Raw genomic sequence first — 12,174 nt, 5'->3', positions numbered from 1 at the left:
GGGGCTGACTCCTATACCACATACCCCTGACTGACTTAAAGAAGTAATGGTGCCTGTATTGCATGGATGATGACATTGTGATGCTATTGCATCTGCAAAAGTGACCTGGGATCAAGAAAGGCAGCGTGTGGTCACATAGCAGGTGGTGGTAACACACAGGCAATGTTCTCAGAGAACCACATAACATTTAGCCAGCATTATTCATCCCTGTCTTTCCATTTTCCTCCGCCCACCAGCTTTCTTCTGTTGGAATTGTTTCCAGTAATGCAGATACTCACTAGAATTTATGTTATTAGCTATTTTGTTGTTATTTTTGCATCAACAGTCAAAAATGTTTTTCCTATCAGATTTGAAGTTATGCTCATTAAAGCAAAATGAGCTGCAGTCTTAGATACAAAATATTTAGTTCTATCCCCAGGTCTGTTTTGTAACAGACAGATGGAGCCAGATACTTCATAGTGGGGACCAGCATGAGTGCAAGAGGCAACAGGCACAAACCGAAATACAGGCAATTTTTAATAAGCATAAAACATTTTTATTGTGGAGCACTGGAGCAGGTTGCCCAGAGAGGGTATAGAGTCTCTTCCTTGAAGATCTTCAGATCCTGTCCATGGTCCTGGGCAGCCTGCTCTGGGTGTTCCTCCTTGGGCCGGAGTTGTAGCAGGTGACCCCCAGAAAACCCTGCCATTCTCTGTTTGTGTGACTCACCTCTCATTTAAGCTATATTTGTTTCCCTCTGAAAATATCCCTAGTGTCTACAGAAAATAAGAACATTTTGTTTGCTGTCTTGGGGTAGACTCAGAATTAACCTCTGTAGTGATGCCAGCTCCATTAAGATCATTAGGAATTTTGCTGTTTGTTTCAGTGAGACCACATCTTGCTCTTCACAATTAAGGTGCCTGAATATTTGCTTTGCTTGAAAAACAAACGGCCACAGCAATTACCTCCAATAACTTTTAAATGGCTCTACAAAATGTCTGGGTTCTTTTTTTCCCCTTTCATGCTCAGTATTTGTGAAATGCATGGTATGGTGAAAAATATATCTATAGTCATTTGCACGGACCTACATGACTTGCTCATTACCACATTTGTACCAGTAAAATCTTTCTATCATTCCCACTCTTCTTCATTTCATGTGAATGAGTATCACTCCAGAGGATTAGCACCCTGGGAGGCTTTCTTCAAAACATGAGTGTTAAGGAGGAATCAAAAGACATTCGCATAGCTATTCGGCCCATGTCATAGTGGGAATCTGCTTTGTGGCCTCTTTTCCTTTATAATAAATGTTAAATATCAATTGTAATCTACAATTCTCAGTCTAAGTTTTTCACATTCTTCTAGCTTCTTGCTCAACTGCATGGAGCTCTTCAGACTTGATAAGTTTTCCCTTGAGCAAACTAGTTCAACAGCTGGGAAATTTTTGCACATAAACAGAAAGATAAAGGACAATCTCGAAAGGCAGGTTGATAGTATCCGGTCCTCATGGATATCCAATACTTTTGCCAGAAACATCACTCAGTTTGGAGTTTTTCCTGTTCTGAAATGCCTCTCTCATTGATTCATGGCCTGAAATACAGTTCCTGACAAAACTCTGTCCAAGTGAGACCTCCACCCTGACAGCCGCTTCCTTTCCAAGACAATGTGTACAAATGCATATTTGGCTCAATGAAAGGAAATATAGGAGAAGCTGGCATTTATTCCTCATGCCTGTTCTCTCAAGCTTGGCTTTCTCAAACGTGGACATGCGAGACTGTTGACCAGGACAGTCTCAGCTCTCAATTGCATTTTGGGTAATTAAACTGGACCATAGGTGTGCACCAGTTAAAGTTAAGGAGGATCTCTGTGTCCCTAGGTGCTGTGCCACCTGAGCAGGGCCACCTCCTGGTACATGTGGAGTGGAGACGCACCTCAAGCAAGGATGGACAAGAAGGACAGCAGGATCCCCCGCTCTGCTCATTGCTCTGCTCTTGCCCGAGCTCCAGCACCCTGCCTTTAACACCAGTACTTCCAGAGATGACCTGTGGTCCTAGCCAAGAGGCCTCATTGTCCTCACCAGGCAGGTGCAGTACATCTGGAGCTGCACAAATCTCTTCCCGAGTCACTGTTTTAACCCAGATCGTGCCTTTCTCAGAGGAGAAACAGTCAGAAATTTACTTGGCTCCAGCTTTTCTATCTGAAGAGGCAGATCTCTATCTTGCCTTGCTCTTAAGAGACATTGCACTTGCTAAATAGATCTATTAGAGGATGGAGTTTTGACACTTCAAAATTTTTATACTAGGAAAAGTATAGAGAGGGTGTATTTCTGAAAAATAAACCTTAGGTGAAAACAGCGATGTCGCATTTTGAACTTGAATTTATTCATGCCTCTTTTACAGATGTGAATATATCTTGAGTCGTGTATAACTATTTAGTGTTTTATTACTATTATTACTGTTTATTGGTATACTTATTTGCTTTATTTATTTATATATTGATATAACAATCAGAGGTAATCACAGAAAAAACTCATGTGAAAGTGTTGTAAAACACCAGAAGACTGCTGTGTTAGCCATCAGGACTGATCCCAAAAAGCCATCCCCAAGCTCAGACCTGTTTGCCTGTTTGCACTGAAAACAAGTCCTGAGCCCTGGAAGCCAGCAGGTCTGTTTAACTTGGGTTGTTAAATTGTGTTTAACTGGGTTGACCACTAACTCCCCCAGATCATCTCCAAGTCCTATCACCTTTGCTTTCACAAGAGAACAAACTATAGACTTATGAAATAGAAGTTCATTACTCATTTTTGATCCTGAGTTATTTCTTCTCTGAACTTCATTTTTCATCTGTATTGTCTATAACTGAGGCTGGAAAGAGAGACCAGGTGGATCCTTGAAGGACCTACTGGCATGTAAAACCACAAGACTTTCTGGGGAAATTTGAATCGGAAAGAGCCCTTGGGTTAAGCCTTCTCAAACACTATAGGGTTGATTACAGTTTTAAAGAGCTGAGCTCCACAGTCCAAGGTACTTTATTTATGTGACATCAGTGAGGAGAGTTAACCTCAAACTAGACCCTCAGTCTCACTGAAAGTCAATGGGTCTTCAATTCTTCTTGGCCATTTGACTTCTTAGGCCTTTTTTTAAAAGCCCCACTAATGCTTATTTTCATTTTAAATTCTTTTGAAATGAGACAGAAAGACCTTTGAAAACCAGTGCTCTTTTTGTTTGGACCCTGTGGACCAGTATATGTTGTATGTCAAGCTAAATAAATACATTAATTTGTTTCAGCCCTTGTGTTTCAGGGTTCCTCATGTCTTACGCTCTGCTAATGTCCCTGAAATTTTTTCACAGCTTGCAGGGAAAAAGAAATTTCATCCACATCTGCTCTGGCATTTTTATTTTGCAACCAGTTACTTTTATTTCAGCTTCTGATGTAATGGATGAATGTCAGCAATAGCAAAAATAACTCTGATCTGCAACAGCGTACATACTGTGACAGTTTGCACAATACTTCATCACCCTCTAACTCCAACACTTCAGAATCCCGTCCTATCCCATCTGTCCCAAGCAAGCGGGAGAGGCTTTTTTGCCAGAAATTGTGTTCTTTAATGTACCTCCCTGGAGTACAACAACTCTGCCTTAAGAAAAATGATGTGAGCCCTCCCTGACTGTCAGAAGAGAAGCTGCTACTAATTATAACTAAGATCTTGTCAGTTACCCAGATTCACTGGTAATTCTCATAAGATCCCAAAGAAAGCAATAAACATGTTAACAGAAATGTGCCAGCAGTGAGTCACTATGATTCCTTCCCCAGCTTTCAGATATCTGCCTCAGGCTCAGAGTCATGGTGTTGTGACACAGTGCAGCAGTGCTGGGCCTGCACAGGCAGCCCATGTGGGCAGGTGGGTAGCTGGAAAGGGCCATAGCCACCAGTGGGGAGCAGCCCTACCACTGGCTGTTTTCGGACTTATATGAAGCACACTGGAGATTTGGACAGCAGAGGGAAAGACCTATCACTTGTGACCTACTGTATGAGGAACTAAGTGTAAAACTAACCCTTCTTCATACAATTGGCTTAAGTGAAGCAGGATGTGCATTAAAATGTTTGCTCACTTCCCTTGGATTTCGCTGCAGCCAGTGATATCTTGCTCTGTGTACAACAAGAGGACAGAAATCCTTCTCCTGAGATGTCAGTGTGCAGTTAACACTTCTGCAGAGTCAAGGCCTTGCCCAGGGAGCCTGCCCTGTCCCACAGCCTGGGCATCCAGCACCTCACATGAAATACAAAGGGCTGTATCACTTGAAAGAGTGACCCAAGCCACCTTCATTACCGTGAGCCTCTCCTACCTCTCTAGAGCGATAAACGGATCTTAAAGAGTGTCTTAATACTTTTGTCTAAAGGCTGCCTCATTTGGCTGCAAGAGGACACAGAGGTCCCACTGAAAACAAGAACTTTGCCCAACATTAATATTAACATAGCAGATCAGATGAAGTACCCTCCTTCTTAAAAGCTCTTTATTGCTATTCATAGAATCATAGAATAATAGAGTCATAGAATCACAGAATGGTTTGGGCTGGGAGGGACCTTAAAGACCATCTAGTTCCAATACCCTACCATTTTCCTATTAGTACGCTCCTTGGTAAGCGTCTCCTTCCGTCTTTCCTGTAGGCCCCCTACAGGGACTGGAAAGCAACGACAAGGTCTCTCAGAAGCCTTCCCCAGGCTGAATAAACCCAGCTCCCTCAGCCAACCTTAGTAGGAGAGGTGCTCCAGCCCTCTGATCATCTTCCTGGCCTCCTCTGGACCCACCTCAACAGCTCCATGTCTTTCTTATGTTGGGGGATCCAGACCTGGATGCAGTACTCCAGATGGGGCCACACAAAAGTGGAGTAGAGGGGGACAACCACCTCCTTCACCCTGCTGGCCACTCTTCGTTTGATGGCACGTTTTGTTATTCATAAATAACAACAGGTGCAGTAACTCATTTATTTTGTTACTCCAAAATACATGGCAATGCCTATTTGTCAAGGATATTAAAGCAGGGATTTTTCAAACCCATTGTGACTGTGGAATCTCTCTGTCAAATGCTGAAGCACAACGGCTCTTTTGCCCTCACCACAATTTGGTACAATTAACACCTTCGCATAGGGGGCACGAGAATTACAGGAGCAAAACAGAGTAGCAGAGATTAACAGACATTGAAGAATGCAGTTTATTTAGTAAAAGCTTAATGAGAGAATCCCATGGTAACCGTCAGGCTTTGGCTTTTGTGTACAGCTATCTGCTGCACTGGCACGTGTGTGGTTTGCTGCTGACACTTTCTGTTCAAGAGAGAAAATTTGTGAGAAGGGCTGGATTACTTAGAAGTTTGGCAATGGGACAGAAAGCTAGGGACATGACACGTGTATGTGAGCACCATACATGTACTCTAGTGTCCTGGAGCAGATGATTGCAAAGTATCATGGTGTGGTACATACAATTTGAATGGATTTGTATCAGATTTTGGTCCTAACCGCACTGAAAAGAATGGAAACAAATTATTAAGCCATGTAATGACAGAGTCACAACAAGAGTCTTCTTCTGGATCCCATTTGCTGTGATAGCTGCCATCCTTAATGTCCTTCCTTTTTCACTGGCATCCCAGAACTCTGATCTAGGATCAGACTAGCCTGAAATAAATGCACTGGCTTTCAAATTAATAAAGATTTTTGAAATATTACGTTATTTTAACTCAGGTTTGGCACATGCTAATAGCAACCAAGAAACTATTTAGGTGTAAACAGGGCCTGCTCTCTTGCAAAAATTGTTACAGAAGGTAAATGTCATGATTTACTGTAAAACAACTATATTCTGTCACACTGTGCCATAAATGTGAAATCTGCCTTCATTCCTGCAGATTAATTGCTTTAGCATACATTACACAGGGATTTGGAGAGTCTCATTGCAGAACTTGGGGCTCTGGGACATTAGTGAAAGTGTCACTAAGGAACTGGCTCTGACAGAGTGTTCTTTCACATATCCGTGGTGAGTTTGCAGGTCTGAGTCACACTGGTGAGTCACACTGTCAGCCAAGAATAACGTTAGGTGCCAAAGTCGGTATGATGCTTGGGTCTCAGGACTGTTCCATGTTTCCCTGCTGCTTGCTCCCTAACTTTGGCTGATAGGAAGGGATATTTCTAGCCACCAGCTTGGCAGACTGTGTAACCAGTTTGCATTTAAAAAGTGCCCTGGATATGACTGGAGTCTCCCATGGATACTTCCCACCCTGAAAAGTATAATATTTAGCATTTATCAGGCCAGCCTGAAATAGTTCCCAAAATAGAAGAAAGTATAACATTAAATAAAATGTGTTTACTCTAGAAAAGGTAAAGAAAAGCAAGGGAACTGTTTAGTGGTTTTGGAAGTGAGTACAAAGAAATGAAATAGGTTGGCCATGACCCAGCAGTGTTCCCTTGCAGCCAAGAAGGCCAACGCTGTCCTGGGGAGCATTAAAAAGAACATGGCCAGCAGGCTGAGGGAAGTGATCCTCCCCCTCTGCTCTGCACTTATGAGGCCTCATTTAGAATACTGTGTCCAGTTCTGGGCTCCCCAGTTCATAAATGACAGGGATCTCCTAGAAGGAGTCCAGCAGAGGGACACAAAGATGATTAAGGGCCTGAAGGATCTCCCATGTGAGGAAAAACTGAGTATCCTGGGTCTGTTCAGCCTGGGGAAAGCAGACTAAGGATGAATCTGGTGAATGTTTATAAATATCTAAAGGGAGGTGGATGAGCTCAGGATGAGTTCAGACTCTTCTCAGTGGTGTGTAGTGATAGGACAAGGAGTAATGGCCTAAAACTTGAATAAAGGAAGTTCCATACTAACATGCAGAAGAACTTCTTTATGGTAAGGGTGATGGAGCACTGGAACAGGTTGCCCAGAGAGGTTGTGGAGTCTCCTTCTATGGAGATATTCAAGACCCACCTGGACACCTACCTGTATGACCTATTGTTTGGACTCAATGATCTCTGGAGGTCCCTTCCAATTCCTGCTATTCTGTGACTCTGTGATTCTGTGAAATGACAACACACCTTGAAACTGCTTTGTGCATCAGCTGAGTGTTGGGCCGTCTTGTCTGTTTTGCTCAGCTGGCAAAGTTGACATGACAATTACACATTCATCAGAATTAGAGCTTAATTCTTTAGACAGATCACCCCTCTTGAGTATTATCTTTCCAAGAAATCCTAAGCTGATGTAAATAAGCTGTGAAGAATCCCCTGGACCGAGATGCACCCCTTCCCTTCATCTTATGACTTGCAATTTTGGTAATTACTTGAAAATTGTGACACTAGCTCTGAAGTTTCCTGTTCATGAATTGCTATATGTCACGATGTAAGCCTTGAATATGCAAAGAAAAACGTGCTTCAGAAACCCAAACAGACTCATCCTGGGCATCCTGCTCTAGATGACTGCACTCATCTCCAGAGGTGCCTTCCCACGTACACCCTCCTGTGATTCAAGTCTACATACTACTCTGTTACCTAAGTTTAAGCATTCAAATTCTATATGCATCGCATCAGAATCACTGCTTCTTTAAGATTCCAGCTCAGTACTTGCCACAGATGCACAAAAAGTAATGGGAAATGATTCAAACTTTAAGACGTTAAGGTGTTTGGAATAAACAGTACCACCCTAAATCCTACCTGTGATATTTGGAGGACCTTAAGACAATGGGCTGTTAGAGCCTGAGCTTCTGCACAGGTTGAATTCCCTGGACAACATAGAGGAAGTGACTGATGCTGTTTCACTTCTTGAGAAGGGAATCAGAAGGTCATAAACAACTAAAAGGAATGTGTGCATGACAGGGAAAGATCCCTGAAGAAAAAAAGGAGCTTTAGGGCAGATTGGGAGGCAGGTGAGTCTGGTTAGTTTTTACCACTACGAGTTATCTCACTGCTTAATTGGATGCAGGTGGGCACAATTTTCCTCTCAACTGATGTGACAGTGCAGTTCAGAGAATCATAGGGATGTTCTCTCCTTCCACAGGTAAGGTGATTCTGAATATGGGACATCACGCTTAGGAAGGTTGTTTTATACAGTAAAAAATTCGTGCTGTTAGTATATGCATCTTTGAAGCTTCTGAGCAGAAGTATGAAAACTTTCGTAGGCCAGATAAAGCTTAAGGAAACCACAAGTTCTCAACTATGGCTAGGATGCTAGGAATGAATATAGTTAGGCCATAGAGGGGAGACACCTCAGCAGATGCTTTGGGTTTTAAAGTCTGTGTGTTCTCCCACATAGATAACAAAGTCTGTTCTGTGAGTTTTTATAATAGGTCTGCCACAGGGTGTGTAGGCTATGAGTTGTTTTGTTTGTTTTATCCCAAAAGTCAGTGGCTTGTTGGGAATCATGTTCTCAGTGTCATGGGTTTTGTATGGCCATCACCTGCTGGGGTCAAATGGACAAGAGCAGCTCCTAAGCATCTATAATTTCATGCAGAAATCAGGGTGAAAAATAAAGCCTGGAGTGTTCAGTTATCTCACTGGAGTTGCATTGACCTTTATAATCCTGTTTTGAAAAGTAAGTTGTTTACTGGTATTTTTTTTCATGAATAGTACTTCTACTTTATTTCTCTGTTTGTTATTTGTTTTATTTCACCCTGATGTGAGGCTTCCTAAAGGAAAAGACATGCATTTCTCAGAGGTCATGGCTCTGAGCTCCTTACCAAAGCCTGTGAAGGTGAAATGTTTGATTCCAGAGGAGCATTTTAGCAGCTTAATTGACCATATTGAACAGTACCAGAACCACTGCTTGCTGATTTGTGTGCACCTCCGCTAGACCATGGGATGGTTTGCAATGCAAGCGTGACTGTGTGCATGCACATACATGAAATGCTGGTGCTTTGAGATTTTTCAAATGTGTCCTGTGGTTCATAGTGTGAACTCTTCACTGTTGCTTTGGACATGTTCTCTTTGAGTCACTAAGTCCGGAGGTCAGTGACACATTGGTTATTGAAGCTATTTGAAATATATTTTTGTAATAATAACAGTCTAGTGTCAGGTTAAGGACACCCTCTAAATAAGTTATCCATTGCTCCTAGGCTTTCTAAAGTATATCATCTGTTACTGCAAGAGCCTCTGTTTCTGCCTCTAGCAGTTTCTATAATGGAAATATCTATTAATTGGTTAATGAAAATCAGTTTATTCAAATATTTCAAATGTTGCTATAGACTTTTTATTGCCTTATGAAAGAAAAAGATGCAAAACAACAGCATGTCCTAAGCATATCTAATCTTTTACACACAGTTGGGATCAATTATGTTTGATTCTTAGATTTCCTGTAACGTTGTCAGATTCATAAATCTTTTCAGATGCCTGGAAGGAGTTTTCTTCAGTGCCACTGCTTTCTTTCCTTTCCTTTTCCAGATTAGCTTTGTTTTCTTACACTCCAGAACTCCTGATAGGTCACAAGAACTTGTTTTGGGCAAGCTATCCTGACCTATTTTTATAAAAGATTCATCACATTCATGCTCTCTGTTTTTTTCCTCAGCATTTCTGCTCCCATTTTTGCTAACACCAGTACATGATGCTACAGGAATTTCTCTTCTGGGCTTGTCTTTCTCTTTGGAGTCATACCTTAGTAGGTTTATGATCATGTGTGAAGTCTAGTTGGTGCAGAAGCTTAAGATTTGTCAAATATAGCCTCTAAGGTCTCTGATCTATTCAAGTATTCTGCAGAGTATGTGCTGACAACCAGTGACAGCGGTAAATTCTTCTCTATTTGAGTCTAATTTTCCTGTGGCTGTTCTACTTTCTCATTCCTTATGCCCCAAAGTGTCTCCCACAAAAATACTAAATCATCCACTATTGATGACATATCTACGTTTTCAGTGTCCTAACCCAAATTTCTAGGAATGTACCCTGGAGTACATCCAGTGAATTTGCTGCTGCCGTTTATTGTTGCCATTGATTGTTGTTTAATAATGATGTAGCCCCTGTGTTCCCAAAGCTATCATCAAATTATCCCAATAACATGCTTTTTGCTTTTTACACTGGATTTCTTAACAGGGAACTGTATTAATCTATGCTATGTAAACCAACACAGTTAAGGATTCTGATTTTTCCAACAAGAACCAGATGATTTGAAAATGCTTTATTGTGTTCTCTTTATTCAAACAGGACCAGAGGTGGTTGTTTTTTTTCTTTCTGAAGTCCTGCTCAGAGTAACTCATACAACACCATTTTTATTTTGCCATTATTCGGTTTCAGTTGGCACTCCATCACGAGTACTGCTATTAGGTTTTTGTTGAGTGTCTCTATATACTGGATTGTCAATAGCAAGGACTTCTACTCTCTCTAATATTTCACTACACTCTTTCTGAACTTGTGCAGATGCTGTAAGAATATACCAGAAGGCATACTCTGGAAGAGCTGTCTTCTAGACAGGTAGTGCAGTATACTTTAACTTTTTCTTTGTCCAGTCTGAAGCAGTGTCCAGATGCAGACTGTAGTTGCTGAAGAGGGCCTGTAAGTGATGTCCTCTAGGACAGATAAACTGTAGCTCGGCTATAGAGAGGAAGGAAAGGCAAGTGAGATACTTCTAAGGTCTTGTCTTGTGTGATCACATAATTAGCAGAAAAAGGGAGATGAGTGGGAGATGTATGGTAGCTCTGGCTCCGTAGAGATTCTCCTTAGTTTTGCTAATTGATCTTAATAGCTCCATAGGGCCTATGCTGATTAGCTCTCACTAGTGCTAGTAACCACAGCCACTGAGATTTCCCCCCTTTCAGTTATACTCAGCCTTACATTGCTGCTCATTTCCCACACTGGTCTGTGCCACTGGTGGCATTCATCATGGCATGAGCGCTACTTGCACTGCATTTGGATGGAGCTGAGTCCTTGAGTTTGGAAGGCATCAAGTATTCTTTGAAAAAATTAAGAAAATCTTCCTCAATCTTCTCTGCTATAAGACAACTCCGTCGGCATACCATAGATAATAAAATTGAAATCAGGCTTCCTGATGTTAAGGCAAATGCTCTCAAAAGTGGCTCTGGTGTCAGAGCTATCACACAGGCATCAAGGTAACAGTATTTGTCCATGCACTTACATCTAATCCTGCGTTTCCTCAGTGCCTCCATGATTGTATGCTGGTAAACTATGTGAATGTCATGGCTTGGGCCCAACACTTTGAGTTGTTCTGTCTGTTCGGGCAAACCAACTCAGGTAATATAAATATGCAGCATAAGTACATAAGTAATTTGCCTTGCAGCAAAACTGAACCTCTATGCTGTGGCTTATCACTATGCAAGGACCTAGACTGTATTATTACCATGTTGTGCAGAATGCTCTGCTCTCACACACTTCATGGAAATTCTTATCTGACTACACTGGCACAGCTTTCTTCCCCAGTTGCCTTTTCCATCTTCCAGAAGGGGATGAGTTTGGGTTGTCAGGTGTACTGAAATCCTAGATGAATTGTTGCTGTCCAGACAAATCTAAGCAGTCAGTCCATGCACAGCCACAGCACAACACATGCACAGTGTGATGGATGCTTGCTACTGATATACTGCATTTGTATGCTTCTTATTTGAGGACTTTTGACCAGAAAAATTTTTAGGCCTCTAGCCAGCAGCAAATATATCTGGCCTTGGAACATCAGCTCTTTGGCAAGAAGCCCTGCTTGTGGGCAGTTTTCTTTGAGTGATGTGGTCTGGCAAAAACTACATGCCTCCTATGATTGTGCTCTATCACATGCTTTCCTTCAATTGCTTTTCATATCTTGATGTTGCCTTCATACTTTATTCGCTTATGCCTGATTTCTGGTTATACAGCTCATCATTGTATGTATGTCATAATTATGTCTATGACTTAGGAAGTCAACTTTGGTTCATTTCTGTCTTCCTCTCTTCATATATGCATGCACACTGTGTCTTCCTCTGCCTGCAACTGCTCTCTTTTTTTCTGTTAGAGATGTTTCATCTGACTACTGCAGCTGTTGTCACTTTGTCACTTCTATATGCATTTTCCTATTTAAATTCATCTGATGCCAGAGAACCACATTTTTTTGCTTATCTCTTTGACTCTATCTCTTAAATTGTTCCAAGGAGTTTCTTTGCATCACCTTCAGATTATTTCCTTTCTATTTTCTATAGAAAATATCACCTTGCCTGTACCTGAAAAACAATTGGTCTATTTTCCCATGGTTCAACTCTGTCAGTAA

This window comes from Numida meleagris, chromosome 3 (genome assembly GCF_002078875.1).
Source record: "Numida meleagris isolate 19003 breed g44 Domestic line chromosome 3, NumMel1.0, whole genome shotgun sequence".
Classification (NCBI taxonomy): domain Eukaryota; kingdom Metazoa; phylum Chordata; class Aves; order Galliformes; family Numididae; genus Numida; species Numida meleagris.
Note: the sequence above shows the minus strand (reverse complement) of the source record.